This window comes from Pleurodeles waltl, chromosome 3_1, assembly GCF_031143425.1.
Source record: "Pleurodeles waltl isolate 20211129_DDA chromosome 3_1, aPleWal1.hap1.20221129, whole genome shotgun sequence".
NCBI lineage: Eukaryota > Metazoa > Chordata > Amphibia > Caudata > Salamandridae > Pleurodeles > Pleurodeles waltl.
Genome location: NC_090440.1, coordinates 1,680,881,240 through 1,680,896,371, shown reverse-complemented (window position 1 = coordinate 1,680,896,371; position 15,132 = coordinate 1,680,881,240). Strand labels below are relative to the sequence as shown.

The 15,132-nt window shown below is 41.8% G+C and overlaps 1 protein-coding gene across 5 annotated transcripts in view; it reads left to right on the top strand.

The window, feature by feature from the left end:
• The window catches only part of ZNF385B (zinc finger protein 385B), a 1,043,801-nt gene that overhangs the window by 763,015 nt on the left and 265,654 nt on the right, over window positions 1-15,132 (top strand). The window lies entirely within an intron of this gene.

Here is a 15,132-nt window from a genome sequence, read left to right as displayed (position 1 = left end):
TCCAGTTAAGGAGAAGAGATCAGCCAAGTTTTCAATTTCCTGTGAAATATGGATTCAGGATCCAGGATCTGAAGTTCAAGGATAACCAGATTCCGAGTCTTGAATCCAGAAAGGAGAAAAAATAACCCCTCCCCCCCTTGCTCATACTACTGACCCGTGGCACTAACACCGTAGTAGACTTGGCCAAACGTAACTCGCTTGACGGACGATAAGGCAAAGATCTTTCTGAGAGACAGCAAGGGCCCTGAAGAGAGTATGGGTGATGAACCAGGACTAAAGATTTGAAGAGGATCCCCTTCTTGATTGGCAGCCAATCAAGAGATCTTAAATGGGTGGAAATCGATGCAAGCTAGGGAAGTCTCAAAATTAAACGAGCTACAGCATTCTTGACAAACTGAAGCATCTAATCAGTCCTTCTGACAGACTACGGTAAAGAGCTTTAGCATGGCCCAATCGAGAAGTAATCAGTGCGTGAACCACTGTCTTCCTAGAATGGAGCAGCAGCAAGAAGATAAATTTCTTTATAGTGTTAATCAACCCAAAGCAGAAGCCTACACCAGCAGAAACCTGTGGCTAGAGGGAGATTTGGTAATTAAACTTAGTACCATTATTGTTAGGCTATAGGGTTGGTGTCCGAAGAAAATGTGACAATGTTGGCCAGCGTAACTCCCACTAGTTGACTGAATGGGACCCAAATGAAAGAATTTAAGTCTTATCTAAATTACATTTCAGCAGACTATTGTGCATCCAATCAAAAACTGCATGCATTCAGTCTTTAATGCACGCCTGCGCAGATGTTAGATCATTCTCAAAAGAGAGAAGCAACTGCCTAGAATCGGCATACGATATGATTTTGCACCCAAAGAATTCAATCAAGGGAGCAGTGAAGCCATATATATGTTAAATAAAGTAGAGCAGTAGAGCTCAAAGAAGAGCACGGTAGCTCTACCTGCTTGAGGGGATTAATGACTGCAGAAAAGGGAGCCAAACAAACCAGCTGCTCTTGTGGAATCCAGAAAAGATTATCTCCACCCAGTACTTGGCTACCAGCCCCCAGATTGGTGAGGGGTTGGAGGAGGATGGAATGGAAGACTGTATTGAATTCTGACAAAAGATTGAGTAAAATCAGAGCACCATTTTTCCCTTGATCCAGGGACAACTTAAAATGATCTGACATTTCCAACAGGGCCACCCCTGTGCTATATCTAGAGAAGAACACAGATTGACTGGGATGCAGAAGTCTGCTCTCCTCCAACAATTATGAGAGTTGATTATTAACCAGCTTTTTAAGCACTTTGGATAACACAGGAAGGAACGAGAAAGGTCAAAAATTGGATACCACTGGTCTAGCAGGGAACTAGCAGGCCGATTGTTCAGAAGACTAGCTGGATGGGACTGGGACAAGAGTGGATCCTGGTTTTGTGTGTGGTCTCTAAAGGGAATACGAACAAGAGAGTGCTGGAAGGCTGAAAGGGAAACAGGACAGAAGCAGTGGACTGAAGCAGATTAGAACAGGCTGTGAATTGGGCACTGGAAGTCTGCAGGGAAAACACAAGTACACACAACAGGAATGTAAAGCAGGGAAAGAATAGACAAGCTATCATTAATGATAGTTTGTCTGCTGCTTGGAAATGATCTCTCTGTGATACGAAAAGATCTTATACCAAAGCAAGAAGCAGATGAATGTCAGAGTTCAGGGAGACACCCAGCAGCTTCTATGGAGAAGGTGTGCTGGGTGGTTCTCTGTGATAAAGGCACAAGCCTTGGAATCTAACTGGCACCCTTGGAAGTAGTGAACATCCAAATAACAGTACAAGACAGAACAAGGAACATAAAAAAAGAAACTGGGCTCAGGCAAAGCAGAACTGGAATCAGGGTCAGGAACATGACTAAAATTCTGAGAACAAGGTTAGGAAAGTTCTGCACTCAAACAAGGCAAGACGGAAATATGCAGACAAACAGAAACACAGAATACAAGGCAGGAAGTCTGTTTATAACAGGGTATATCAAGATGAGTGCAGACAAGAGATTATGAACTAAAAATAAGTGGAACAGAGATGCAGGAAAACAAGAAACAGAAACAGGAGGCTTTTAACTCCGGCTAACACATGAACAGAGATGCAGGATAACAGGGAACAGAAACAAGACTATGAACTATAACTAAGACATGAACAAAGATGTAGGAAAACTAGGGACAGAAACAGGAGACTTTGAACAGAGGAACAGAGATACAGGAAAACTAGGGACTGGAACAGATATCACAAATAGCCAAAACAGGACAATGTGTTCAGAGAGAACGGGAAACAGAATCAAAGGACCAGCCTGTAGTAACAGCAGCAGGAACACAGAGTACAAGGAGACGCAACAGGAGTCAGTTGCAATCCGGCACCGGCGGAAATAGTTGGAGGCTCAGGAGAAGAGCACACGTGCAGGGAGCGAGCCAGGTTCAAGGAATTAACCAGGTAATCAGGGAGCCACGAATGAAGGGAAGGCAGAACTGAGACTTGTAAGAAGGAAGACCAAGGAAATCAGGAGACACAAGAAAAGGAATAGGAGAACTTGGAACGGAGTGTGGATTAGAGCAAACATGGCGACAGGCCCAGAATACAGACATAAAGTGTACAAAATAACCGTTGGATCCAGGAACAAATCTAGCCAACAGGAAACCACGACCAGGATGTGATCTAGGAAGGGTCTGAAGACAGAGGACACTACAAAGACCATGATGCAACAGGACAATAGAGTGCAAGCCTGGACTTGAATACAAAGTGTAACTGGCAAGGCAAGGTGTAAAAATGTATGCCCTCATATTTAGTGAGTAGTCCAGAGGGCCTTCGTGTGTGTCGCCTAGTGGCAGGATGGCAGAATCCTGACACGAGAGAGATGTAGCTAAACTGAGAGAAGTCACAATCATAACAAACCAGACTCTCATCCAAAAGCTTTACCTCAGTAATGTGCAGGTTGCTCCAAATTTTGATGATTTTATCTTCAAAGTAATCGGCGACCAAGTTACAAAGTTCCAGAGTGTTAGAAATGGGGTCTTTGGTTGACAGTCAGGTTACCCCCTGTTCAAGCAAGGACCCTCACTCTAGTCAGGGTAAAAGAAAATAACCCTCAGCTAATCCCTGCTTACCCCCTTGGTAGCTTGGCAGAGCAGTAGGCTTAACTTCAGAGTGCTAGGTGTAAAGTATTTGTACCAACACACACAGTAACTTAATGAAAACGCTACAAAATGACACAACACAGGTACAAAACAAGACCAAAACGATGAAAATCCACAACACACAAGTTAAGTTATCAATAAAAATGCAAAAAGAGTCTTTAAATAGCTTTAAACACACACTAGCGCTGCTAGCGTGAAAATGTACCTCGTGCGCGTCAAAAATAACCCAGCACGGGCGAGTGAGCGTCAAAAATAACCTCACACGGCGGTACGTGAGTCAGAAATCCAGCCGCACGATGATCTGAAAACCCCTCAGCGCAGGTTGTGATCTCCCAGCCTCTGTCAGCGAAGCTGCATGTCGTTTCCCCTGCTCTGTGCGTTGATTCTTCAGTTGCATTTCCTGCGAGCGTCGTTTCTCAGCTGCGGAGCCGGCGGCGCGTCGTTTTTTTCAGCCGCGGATCGGAGTCGCATCAATCTTTTCCCCTCACGGCGCTCTGTGCATGGATTTCCTTGTCTTTAGGCTGCCAGCTTCTCCTTTCAGGGTCCCAGGAACTGGATGGGCACCACAGGGCAGAGTAGGAGTCTCTCCAGAGACTCCAGGTGCTAGCAGAGAGAAGTCTTTGCTGTCCCTGAGACTTCAAACAACAGGAGGCAAGCTCTAGATCAAGCCCTTGGAGATGTCTTCTCAAGATGGAAGGCACACAAAGTCCAGTCTTTGCCCTCTTACTCTGACAGAAGCAGCAACTGCAGGATAGCTCCACAAAGCACAGTCACAGGCAGGGCAGCTCTTCTTCCTCAGCTATTCAGCTCTTCTCCAGGCAGAGGTTCCTCTTGTTTCCAGAAGTGTTTCTAAAGTCTGTGGTTTTGGGTGCCCTTCTTATACCCAATTTCTCCTTTGAAGTAGGCCTACTTCAAAGTAAAGTCTCTTTTGAATGTGAAATCCTGCCTTGCCCAGGCCAGGCCCCAGACACTCACCAGGGGGTTGGAGACTGCATTGTGTGAAGGCAGGCACAGCCCTTTCATGTGTGAGTGACCACTCCTTCCCTCCCTCCTAGCACAGATGGCTCATCAGGATATGCAGGCTACACCCCAGCTCCTTTGTGTCACTGTCTAGTGTGATGTGCAACCAGCCCAACTGTCAAACTGACCCAGACAGGGAATCCACAAACAGGCAGTGTCACAGAAATGGTATAAGCAAGAAAATGCTCACTTTCTAAAAGTGGCATTTTCAAACACACAATCTTAAAATCAACTTTACTAAAAGATGTATTTTTAAATTGTGAGCTCAGAGACCCCAAACTCCACATGTCCATCCGCTCCCAAAGGGAATCTACACTTTAATCCGATTTAAAGGTAGCCCCCTTGTTAACCTATGAGAGGGATAGGCCTTGCAACAGTGAAAACAAATTTAGCAATATTTCACTGTTAGGACATATAAAACACATCACTATATGTCCTACCTTAACCATACACTGCACCCTGCCCTTGGGGCTACCTAGGGCCTACCTTAGGGGTGCCTTACATGTAAGAAAAGGGAAGGTTTAGGCCTGGCAAGTGGGTACACTTGCCAAGTCGAATTTACAGTTAAAACTGCACACACAGACACTGCAGTGGCAGGTCTGAGACATGATTACAGAGCTACTTGTCTGGGTGGCACAACCAGTGCTGCAGGCCCACTAGTAATGTTTGATTTACAGGCCCTGGGCACCTCTAGTGCACCTTACTAGGGACTTACTAGTAAATCAAATATGCCAATCATGAATAAACCAAACAACATTACAATTTACACAGAGAGCATATGCACGTTAGCACTGGTTAGCAGTGGTAAAGTGCTCAGAGTTCAAAAGCCAACAGCAACAGGTCAGAAAAAACAGGAGGCGGGAGGCAAAAAGATTGGGGATGACCCTGCATAAGCAAAAAAGTCCAACACGGAGAAGGGTGGTTTTCCTATTACAAGCCTTAGGTGACAAAGAAGACTTGGAGATCTGAAAGATTTCTCTGGAACTGTTGGAAGCTGTATTGAATTTAAATTCAAAGTATGCCACCTGTGCCAAATTAATAATAGCATGGTAAGACCTCAAGGCTTCTCTACACCTGACCTTACTATCAGGTGAGTAGTCCTTCTGCCACTCTCTCTCCAGTTTCCTAGGAACCCTCTTTTTTTGAGGTGACGAAAGGAGAAAACCAAGGGGCAGATGCACTTGCTTGTGCTCCTTCTTCAACTCTCATGGGGCCTGGGCCTCAGAGGCAGCTGGAAGCCAGCTATTGATAGTGTCAACATTGGAGTCAATAGCATCAGTAAGGGGAAAAAACAGTCTTGACAAGGAACCGAGTGAGCTCCTTCCTTCTTATTTTATTCCATACACGTAAAAACTGCCTCTCCACATGCCTGACCTGTTGGATATTATCTTTGAGCCTCCAATCAAATCAGATGAGAAAATGGTCAAACCAGACCACCATCTGGGGTTCCAGCCTTTTTGGGAAGACCATTCCATACATAAGAATCTTTTACCCTCTTGTATCTTTCCATTGGACTTTAAACCAACTATTGGGTGATGAAAAGTGCTATACAAATTCCAGTATACCATAACTAAAAGCAGCAAGAGGTGGAAGTATTTTGAACCTGCATGTCTTTAATAAGATACAAATATTAGGCCATATTTTACGCACTCTGAATATGATACTTCAGAACAGAGACACAGTATAACAGAGCAGCTGTGTGCCGCATAGGAATGCTGTGTTCATTGGGAGTGCTCTCTGGAACAATGTGGAGATTCCAGATGTGTGTGTGCCATTGGGAAAAGACCCGGAAGTACTGGCATTAAAGGCATATGTACAAAAGCATTTTTGCAGTTGGAGACGGCCCGAATAGCAGAAATGGCCCATTACTGACCACAAAACTGCTTTTCCATATGTATAGAGCACAAATTGTTTTAGCTATTTTACATTTGGAAGGGGCGTGTTTAGGGAGTCTTTCCAAATACTGAATTGCATTGCTATGTAATCATATTTTTGAGACTGAATTATGGTTGCAAAACATTCATTTTTTACCGACACCTGAAGGGTAGGGGTAACAATTTGCAAATGGGAAGGGCTGCCCATGTGATCCCTTCCCCTTTGTGAATGTTGAAACAAATATTTTTTAAGCCTAAGCAGTGGTCCATTGCCTACTCTTAAAAAATGAAACAAACGTTTTTTTTATTTTTTGAAAAGCATCCTGTTTTCCTTTTAGGAAAATTGGCTGTTTTATAAAAAAAATTGCTTTATTTAAAAGCAGTCACAGAAATGGTGGTCTTTTGACCCCAGCAGGCCACCATCCATGTGATAACAGCAATTCCTAATAGGTCGTAAATTGCAAATTCTCATCAATATTCATGATGTAGGTCTATTGCGATTTCTAACTTGTACATTTTTGTACATTAGCGATTGCAATTTCCTAATTGCAATTCACAAAGAATCGCGGATAGGAACTACAATCCCTAAATTCTGTACACATGCCCCCTAGTTCGCTATGATTTCGATTTACATTCTCTATTTCTATTTAACACTTTTGACCATCGGGCATTGATAATTACACAGAATGCAAATAAAAGCATGATACAATAATGTCAGTTATATTTAAGGAACGGGAACTTGAAGGCCCGCAGGGTAATTGTAAGAATAGGTACAGCATTTCAGTAAGAGGAAGAGAAGTTGAGAGTGTAGTTGGGTGACACACTCAGACATCCATTAGAACAAGTTTCAGTTGATTTCTAAGACATTTGCACCAAGTCTTCTCAATGTCCTGTTGGGCAGCGGATTTGGTCGTGTCACTGAGCTTAAGTCCCATAGAAGATAATTAAGTTAACTGCCGAAAGTGCCTTTGTGAATTAATCCCAATATAGGTGCAGTGTGTTATTGAGGGTATTCACAGTGGGGCACTAACACGCACCTCTGCATGTTGATACGCCTGTTACACAAAGAGGATATACCATAGATGCCCTAGAGAAAATGTCCTGCATGACCCAGGAAGAAATGCAGGACATACAGGAAACGATGCTGCCACTGAAACGTGTTATGCTCTTTGAGCTTTGCAAGAGATGCCCGCGTGGCCTTATACTCTTGTTTGATAAACCTTTTCGACTGACTGTGCCAGCCCATTGCAGACACTGAACTTTGTTTGGCGTGGTTATTCATTCTTGTAAACCCACTGCTCTTGTAATAAAACACCAATCAGAGTCGCAGCAGCAGTTGATACCAATGTCCTAGCCAGGAGGCTGTTTACTTGTACGCTTGCAAAGAACATCACAGTTTGGAGGGAGCACTATTGATTTTTGTCTGCTTAACTTAAAGAAAAGCAATTGATTTGAGGCCGTTTCAACAAAAGCAGAGATCATTTTGAGCCCAGGTCACCGCAGGGCCTTGAAATGAATGTGCCCTCCACTGTTGTGAAATAGTTTTTTCAAAGCTGCTCTGTTCTTATTTTGTTTTCATTGTGTGAGTACACAAGCGTGACCCTTGTGTTCAAGTACCGTGACATGGATTTTCGTAGAGTTTGCTGTAGAAATGCTGACAAAGTCATTGAAGACACATTTCAATATCACACCGCCTGCTGCCACCTGGCAATGCAGGACTCGTAACCCCCTACTGTGTGTCAACGAGTGATCATTGATGACTCAAGATGGCTGTAGATTGTCTTTAATCACTAAGGACATATTTTTCTCTGCCCCCTCACCTTCGCCATTCTTGTATCACCTCAATTTCATTATTACAGGTGCGTCTATTGGGCCCTCATTATGAGTGATCGGATAACTTTCGTAATGTGTAGGATTTTCTGCTAGTGCACAAATGTGAATTATGAGTTTTTTTGTGCTGTTTATTGCACCTGGTGCATATTGGGAGCGATAAAAAAAACGCACCTTCTAAATGAATTTCAGTAGGTCAAACCTTCCGATGTTTATCAGGGTATAAATGGCTGGTATACACCGAACATACAACCTCGGTGTGGTGAGCATCTGTATGTAATGGCCAAATTTAGGGGCAAAACGTGTAATAGGCGATAATTATTGCACATGATAAATTCCGTACACCTCAGTCTCGGTTATTTTCGCGCGACATAATTATCTCACATAAAAACGGGCAAACCACGTTGAGGAGGCATTTTAGGTTGGTATAGATTTTCATTTAACCTTTTATCAAGCAGAGGTGTTTTCATGAGAGCAGGGTGGGGACACATTCAGAGGTTTGTCCGACAAGAATTACATTATTTCCAAGACAATAGGCAAACTAGTGTGAAGCAGACACTGGAATCTTAAATGAATTAAAAGATCTTTCTTTTACCTCAGGAACACACTGCTCAGAAGTGCTCTACGGAAAAGGTTTCACATCAGCAGTTCCAACTTTCCCTAACATTCTACACTAGTCAGAAGGACCCAACCATGGAATGGATAAAAGGAGGGGAGTCAAGGAAAGAAGGAAAAGCAGAATATAGGCAGGAGTAATTAATAAACATTCTAAAAAACAAGTACCCGCTAACGAAAGAAACAGAGGGATACATTACTGTGGATGCAAATACATTTTCAGTGATTTTTGACGAATTCATGAATATTTATGCTCACCATTTGAATACCACACAACTAAAGTCTAAATAGATCTGTGGCACTGATAACCTATGTTTGCATTCAGTTGCTAAGTGATGCCCATATTAACAAACCTCCAACGACGAAAGACTGTCACCAATGGTATTTGTTTACTTCCCCAGCAGAACTCTGCAAAAGGCGCATTAGGACACTGAGCTATCTTAACAGTAAATAATAGCATTTCATTTATAATGGCAAGTGTTGAGAGTCGGGTATTTTTAACTGGCGCCAACAGCTATTCTACACATATCTTGTTGAAGAACTACTAGCTGTAAACGTATGCATTACGATGTGAGTCAAGGATCTGCATACCGCTTTACACTCTTAATATGTGACAGCGTAGGACTAGTAGCTTGATAAAGATCTTTTTATGTCAAGGGCTAGCAAGTAATACTGTTCACACGGCAAAAATTGCTACAACTTGAACGAAGTGTAGACCGGAGACAGCTTTCCTTACTAATAATCTTCATGGGTTTTCCAATCGCCATTTTATCGAGGCAAATGGATACAATGCAGGCGCTGGCTGTTATGGTGCATTTGTGTTGAGCTCTTGGGAAGTGTTGCAAAGAAATTTGAATTTAGACCCTATTAGAAAATATGTCGCTGAAAAGTGAACTTAACATGTCTCTTTAGTAACACAAAACACGTAATGATTTTGAGAAAGATTGGAAAACCGGACGCTTTCTTCCAGATTGGCGTAAAATGAAACGTAATTGGCAAGCAGTGTCCCAGTTTTAACACTAACTCTTTGTTGTTTCAATTTGTATTTGGAGAATTCTTTGTCAGTGTGACTCTTGCCAGGGGGTAACCATGCCCAAGAGGGACCCTGTTTGACGAGGACTGAAGCCAGTCAGAATGACCCTCAGTTTGGAAATCCTGTGTACATGAGCCATGTGATTGGTTCGTGTAGATTTATGTACTCAGGTCCAGCAACTGATCATTAATATGCAAAAGGCGCTACATAAGATGTTTAAATAACTTATGGAAGTGACTGCTTATTAGCACAAGAGGTTATGTCATGTTTGTTTTTTGAACGAGAGGTTATGACATATATGATTCGAATTCTGGACTGGTTATTATGCACCAGTTGCAGTTGTGCAAGAAAACTTGGGCGCGTCAACTATACTTGGGGTTACTTAATAAACCGTATGAGTTCAACTTCTACTGCATCATATTTATATACGATTCCTGCACAGCACTTATAAATCTCAAATGAGTTCTGATAGTTGAAAGAGGCAGAGAGCGCAAAAAGGGTAGGTGGTTTTCAAGAACCGTTGCCTAACTTACTTAAACGCGGTTTTGGACATTACTCTGAATTGGGCATAAACAACATAGTTGGCATAGTGTAATACAAGAGAAATGCATACTTACAACCAAATACCTATGAACTGATAATAAATCTGAATTATGTGGTAAAAGTGAAAAATTGTTCTTTAAATTATATGTAAACACCCTGCCTAGACCTTCTGTGTCCTCATCATACTGTGGCCCAAAACAAGTCATATTCAAAGTCATGAAGTCACTTAATCAGCAATGCATTGTATCCTTTTGTAATATAATCCAATGCAATCGGGTACCCGATTGTCTCATAAATACGCAGGTTAAAGATGTAGCATATAGCCAGTTGTAAACTGCATATTAAACGCCAGGAATGCTTAGATGTACAAGGAATCTTTGGGGCCTACTCACAGAGGTAAAAATGCACGTGAGAATTATTCATGTGTACACTTAATACTACATTTAGAAGTAATTTTACACTTTTTTGTTATTCTGATTTTATGTTTAATACTAGGTGCAGATGTACATTTCTCCACCTTCTCAAAGCTAGGGATGGAATTTGCTAGAACAGGATTTACGAGTGTACTACTAGTAACTTTTCACATGTAGGAGGAGATCTACGCCTTCAGGGTGAAGATATCCCATGGTAAAGTATAGGAAAAAACATAAAAGTTTAATAATTATATATTTAAAAAAATATTTTGATCCAATATAAAAATGTAAATTAACTTTGTTAGACTTTTCATCCTTGGCGTGGTCTCCCCTAACCTTTTGACTCTGTTTCCCAGGTTATTGATGTATGCTGGGCTCTGTTTTTGGTGTTTTTGTTACTCTGGGCACTTTACCACTGCTATCCAGTGCTAAAGTGCAAGTGCTCCTGTATAAAATGTATATGTAATTGGCTTTCCATGATTGGCATATTTGATTTACTGGTAAGTCCCTAGTACAGTGCACTAGAGGTGCCCAGGGCCTGTAAATCAAATGCTACTGGTGGGCCTGCAGCACTGGTTGTGCCACCCATATTAGTAGTTCTGTAAACATGGCTCAGACCTGCCACAGCAGTGTCTGTGTGTGCAGTTTTAAACTGCCAACTCGACTTGGCAAGTGTACCCATTTGCCAGGCCTAAACCTTCCCTTTTCTTACATGCAAGACACCTCTAAGGTAGGCCCTAGGTAGCCCCATGGGCAGGGTGCACTGTATGTTAAAGGTGGGACATGTACTGATGCGTTTTATATGTCCTAACAGTGAAATACTGCTAAACTAAGCTTTAGCTGTTGCAAGGCCTATCTCCCTCATAGGTTAACATGGGGGCAGCCTTTAAATTTCTTTTAAATGCAGATTCCCTGTGGGAGCAGCTAAAATTGAGGAGTTTGGTGTCTCCGAGCTCACAATTAAAAATACATCTTTTGGTGGAGTTTGTTTTTAAATTATCAGTTTGAAAATACCACTTTTAGAAAGTGGGCATTGTTTTGTTGCTCAAACCATTCTGTGACTCTCCCTGTTTGTGGACTCCCTGTCTGGGTCAGACTGGCAGTTGGGCTGTTTGTGAATCCCCTTTAGACAGTGAGACAAAGGAAGCTGGGAAGTAGCCTGAATATCCTGATGGGCCATCTGAGCTAGAGTGGAGGGAGGCGTGGTCACTTACACCTGAATGGGCTGTGCCTGCCCTCTCCCAATGCAGTCTCCAACACCCTGGTGTGAGTCTGGAGCCTGGCCTGGGCTAGGCAAGATCTTGTGAACAACAGAGACTTGCCTTTGAAGTTTGCCAACTTGAAAGGCAGAAAGGGGTATAAGTAGTGGACTCAAAACCCCACATTTTCATATTTCTTCAAGGATTCAAGAGGGACCTCTTCCGAGGAGAAAAGCTGAAGAGGTGAGGAGAAGTGCAGCCCCTGCCTGTCACTGTGCTTTGTTGGGCTATCCTGCAGTTGCTGCTTCTGCCTGTGAAAGGGGACAAAGACAGGACTTAGGTGCGCATTCTTGCTTGAGAAGAATCTCCCAGCACTTGAACTGAGCTTGCCTCCTGTTTTTGATGTCTCAGGGCCATCAAAGACTTCCCCTGCCACCACCTGGACTCTCTGGTGAGACTCCAGTCCCTGCACTCTTAAAAGGTGAAGCTGGTGGAAAAGGACAGAAATCCACGCACAGTCCGCTGTGCAGGGAAATTTTCGATGGACCATCAGCAACGCGTTGCTGAAAGATCCATGCATCGGAGCTGGAGAAATAACGCGCAACACCTGCTTGCAGCTGCTGATAATCATGCAAACCCCACGCAGCGTGGTTTCCTGACACCGTGCAACCGGATTTCGAATGCCACATCGCTGGGTGTGAAAAATCGAAGCAAAGCCTGCCCGGACCCAAGGTGCCCATCCAGAAATCGACACATTGCTCTCTTACAAGGGAGAAAAACTAAGCATCGTTGACCCAACCGGAGAAGAAATTAGGCCACAGTCTCACTTGCAAGTAAGGAATCGAAGCATCACTGACTTTTCTGATTCCTGCTTACCCGTGTGGCTTTATTTTTTACGCAAACCATGTACTTTGTGTAAAATCAATGTTTCCATTGTTTCCTATGGAGTAAGACTCTTATTCTTTTGAAAATTCATATCTTGACTTGTATATGTTGGAGTTTTGTCGTTTTGGTCTTGCTCGATTTAGTTAAATTTTACCTATTTTTCTAAACTGGGGTGGTGTCCATTTTGTAGTGTTTTTCACTGTATTACTGTGTGTGTTAGTACACATACTTCACACATTGCTTCTGGGGTTAAGCCTTTCTGCTCATGCCAAGCTACCAAGGGGGTAAGTGGGGGCTAACCAGGTGTGTTTCTTCTTTATCCTGACTAGAGTGAGGGTCCCTGCTTGGATAGAGTGCAAACTGACTGCCAACCAGAGACCCCATTTCTAACAACAGCCTTGTCTCGTACTGTTAATAACTCAGTATTTTCCAGGTCAGCCTTCCTTCTCCATCAATAATTACTTGCGCCCGATGTAATTCATTTAAAACATGGAGAAGACCTGTTAGAATCACAAATGTATTAAGGCCTCCCATAAAATTTCCCAATCCACCAAGTCAAATGCCACTTGAAAATCCACAAACCAACAGAACAGATTGCCATCTTTGCTCACCCAATATTTGACAAATGACAATAAGCTAAAACAATGGTCTATTGTACAATGTCCTTTATTAGCCCCCTCTCTGTTCTGTGAAGATGTTGTTCTTTGTTTAACCCATTCCTTCACCTTACCCAAAATTATTTTGGTAAACAGTCTTCACCTGCATCAAGTAGATTGGTTAACTTGTAGTTTTGCATTTTTTTGCATCATCCTTTTTGGAAATTGGCCTTATAACTGCACCTTTTCAATTTTCTGGGAACTGACCTGAAAGTACAATTTTTTGACACACTGCATAATAAAATGACTCCAACAACCCCACTTTTGTTTTAATTATAACAGTGGGTAAAAATATGGGCTGGATGCCTTGGTTAATCTTAGAGACATTATGGTATCCTTAATATTCTTTATGGCAAGGAGTGACAAAATATAATTCTCTATTATATATCTTTCCTCTCTTTCTTCTCTCCCATCTCCCATACCATATATTTCTTCTAGGTATGACATCCATGCCTCTCCTTCCACTGTAAAGCTCATATTTTCTAGCCCCTCCCTGATCCATGCTGAACTAACTGCCAGAACTTTTTTACAATTTTTTGTCCATCATTTGTTTCCAACATTCTCCCACTTAATCCTTTTCTTACTATTCATATTTTTATTATTTCTGTTTAGCACAAAAAGGTGGATATTTATGTCATGATCATATTTTATCTTACAGCTTTGTTCCCATTTTTGTATTTTAAATACCCTACAGTCCCCATCAAACCTGAATTTTCCTTTCCTTATTATGGACAATTTTCGATTGGTTTTCTTTTGAGTATAACTTCACCCTTAAGCATTGGACTACCTAATTTATTATTCTACTGTGCTTTTTATAAAATTATTGGATATGTCTTCTTGAGTTAAATAAACTTGCTTTTGCTGAAAGTTGTCAAGCTCTAACAGATTTTTTGCCGAAATCTTAGTTCTAATTTTACTAGGTAAGTTTACTTATAACGAGGGGACCTTTTCTCTAATCCTTATCTCTTAATGCAGAGGACAGCAATCACTTCCCAAATGTGTGTTACCAAAAAGCTCTCACTTTTATTTAAAAAAAAAGTATACATAAAAATATAATCAATCGGACACATTTGATTCCCAGTTGTAAACGTCTGCCTGGCTGATCAGTCTAAATTGATACGTCCATTTATGCAGAACATCCCATTCTATCCCAGAAAGTTCACCAATGATACATCGCATGCTGCTGTTGGCCCTGCTGGGAAGTTTGCAGATTTAACATTATATGCTAATAAAATGTGTTTATACAGTTGATCATATCTTTTCGGGTCCAATCTATGGTTGAACTCTCCCAATAATAGAACGAAAATTGTGTGATTGTCTGTACATGGCCATTCTGTGCCCTCCTTAAAACCGAACAGATCCACTCCATGGTCATCTTCCTTACCTGTTTGGATATATAGCTTAATGATAATCATACATCCACAATTACATATCCACAATTATACATAGCTGGACCCAACAAGCCACAAACCAATTGCTTCTTACTTTTAGCATTGTGACATTTTTTTTCTATTTTTAAAGAGATGAGTGGCAGTAGCCCTCCCAAGGCTTTACCTGAGCACCCCCTCTTAGAGTTTTAGAGACATGAAATAATCTATCGATAACAGGAGTTTCATTACACATCCATGTTTCCTGCAAAAATATAACCCCGTATGATTCAGTAATGTCATTAAATATTACTAAACCTTACATTCTATTCAAATCACAAATATTCCATTGTTACACTGACATGCTGTACAAAATTGACAGGTTGCGCCTCACCAACCTTCTGGATGTGCTCATATACACCTCACACCTCCAGTAACGATCTACTAGAAAGAAGCTGAAGAGAATGTATAGAAAGCTTGGTTTGAGCACACACGATTAAACCCATAGCTAACAATACCCAATAACACTGGACT